Raw genomic sequence first — 2,929 nt, 5'->3', positions numbered from 1 at the left:
TATCAGAAGATGGCCTAGTCGGCCATCAGTGGAAAGAGAGGCCCATTGGTCTTGCAAACTTTATATGCCTCAGTACAGGGGAATGCCAGGGCCAAAAAGTGGGAGTGGGGGGAGGGGAGTGGGGGGAAGGTTTGGGGGACTTATGGGATAGCATTGGAAATGTAAATGAGGAAAATACCTAATTACTAAAGAGAGAGAGAGAGAGAGAGAGACTTTCTGACTTCTCTTCAGCTGGGGTTCCCTGAGCTTTGAGAGGAGGGATTCAAGAAAGATTCTTGGATGATGGCTAAGTAAGGCACTGATCTATGAGTATAGCCAAATATAATTAGGAATAGTTTTATCGATACTTTTTATTTTCTCTTCTTTTTTTTTTTTTAGACCAGTCTCATATGGTTTTGCCCAGGTTCAAAGATATTAAAAGGACCCATATTTTTCAAGTTAACATGTACATTAAAGGAAAATAAAAACACAAGGAGCAAAGAGCAAAGTCACCCAGGGGCAAGCATTCTCAGTTATTGTCTCTTTCCTTTCCATCCTGTCCCTAGTGGTTCTCTCCTTTCATGTCATATATGTTACATATATAATGCATACATATATGTATATATGCACATATGTATGTGTGTATAGTCTTGTGTATCTATATTTAATGTAGGTGCCGTGTATCTGAGAGAAGAATACTCGTCTTTCTGAGTTTGGCACATCACCTTAGATGATGGTCTCCAATTGCTTCCATTTCTAACAAACATAATTTCATTCTTCATGAGTGAACAAAAACTTGTTGTCTATATATACCACATCTTCTTTGTATGTAGAGTGAAAATAGATTCATATTTATCACCCTGTACAAAGCTCAAGTCCAAGTGTATCAAGGACCTCAACATAAAACAAGATACACTGAATCTAATAGAAGAGAAAATGGGGAAGAGCCTTGAACACATTGGCACAGGGAGAAGTTTCCTGAACAGAACACCAATCAAGAGCTCATGCTCTAAGATCAACAATCAGTAAATGGGACCTCATGAAACTGAAAAGCTTCTTTCTATAAGACAAAAGACTCCATTAATAGGACAAATCAGCAGTCTTCAGATTGGAAAAAAAAAAACTTCACTAACCCTACATTTGAGAGAGGGCTAATATTGAAAATATATAAAGAGCTCAAGAAGTTAACCTCTATAAAACCAAACAGCCCAATCAAAAAATGGGGTACAGAGAATTCACAACAGAAGAATCTCGAATGGCCAAGAAGCACTCAAAGAAATGTTCAAAGTTCTTAGTAATCAGAGAAATGCAAATCAAAACGACCCTGAGATTTCACCTCACACCAATCAGAATGGCTAACATCAAAAATTCAACTGATAGCAGATGCTGGTGAGGATGTGGAGAAAGAGGAACACTCCTCCATTGCTGGTGGGATTGCAAGCTTGTACAACCACTCTGGAAATCAGTCTGGTGCTTCCTCAGAAAATTGGAAATAGTTCTACCTGAAGATCAGCTATACCACTCTTGGGCATATACCCAAAAGCTGCCGCACCATACACAAGGACATGTGCTCCACCATGTTCATAGCAGTATTATTTGTGAGAGCCAGAAGCTGGAAACAACCCAGATGTCCCTCACCAAAGATTGGATACAGAAAATGTGGTTCATTTACACAATGGAATACTCCTCAACTATCAAAAATGAGGACATCATGAATTTTGCAGGCAAATAGATGGAACTAGACAATATCATCCTGAGTGAGATAACTCAGACTCAAAAGGATGTATATGGTATGTACTTACTGACTACTGGATATTACCCAAAAAGTCTAGAAGACCTAGGACACAACCCACAGACCATAAGAAGTGTCACAAGTAGAAAGGCCCAAGTGAGGAGGTTCCAATTCCACTTAGAAGGCGGAAGGAAATAATCATGGGAGGTAGAGGGTGGGAGGGACAGACCTCCAGTTAGACCACTACCATTTATTGAAGATGCACTCTTTTTCCACTGTATGTTTTTTGCTTCTTTGTCAAAGAACAAATGTCCATAGGTGTGTGGGTTTACTTCTGGGTCTTCAGGGATTATTTTCCTGATTTCTTTTTCAGCATGTTCATTTTTTGTATATAGAAAAGCTACCAATTTTTTTTAATTTTTAAATTTTTTTATTAGATATTTTCTTTATGTACATTTCAAATGCTATTCCAAAAGTTCCCTCTACCCTCCCTCTGACCTGATCCCCTATCCACCCACTCCCGCTTCTTGGCCCTGGCATTCCCCTGTATTGGTGCATATAAAGTTTGCAATACCAAGGGGCCTCTCTTCCCAGTGATGGCCGACTAGGCCATCTTCTGCTACATATGCAGCTAGAGACATGAGCTCTGGGGGGTACTGGTTAGTTCATCATGTTGTTCTACCTATAGGGTTGCAGACCCCTTCAGCTCCTTGGGTGCTTTCTCTAGCTTCTCTATTGGGGGCCCTGTGTTCCATCTTATAGATGATTGTGAGTATCCACTTCTGTATTTGCCAGGCACTGGCATAGCCTCACAAGAGACAGCTATATCAGGGTCCCTTCAGCAAAAACTTTCTGGCATTGTAATTTTTGCACATTTATTTTGTATCACATTACCTGTGTGTGTGGAAACATTCACTTATCCTTGCATGAAGTCTATTTAGTATGGTTAATTGTGTTTATGATGAGTAGTTGGATTTGGTTTGTGAGTACTTTAGTGCAAATTTTCTAAAAACAGAATTTTAAATTTTTTATCATTTACTATCTAGATTTATTTTATTACTATATATATATATATATTATCATATATAATGTATCATGAGTATGAAGTGCCCACAGAAGGCAGAAAAGAACCTAGGATCGTCTAGAACTTAAGTTACAGATGGCTATGAGCTTTCATGTGGTTGCAGGGAAGTGAACTCTGGTCCTCTTCATGGGCAA

The sequence above is a fragment of the Mus caroli genome, chromosome X (assembly GCF_900094665.2).
Source record: "Mus caroli chromosome X, CAROLI_EIJ_v1.1, whole genome shotgun sequence".
NCBI classification, from domain to species: Eukaryota; Metazoa; Chordata; class Mammalia; order Rodentia; family Muridae; genus Mus; species Mus caroli.
This window is presented reverse-complemented; position numbering follows the sequence as displayed.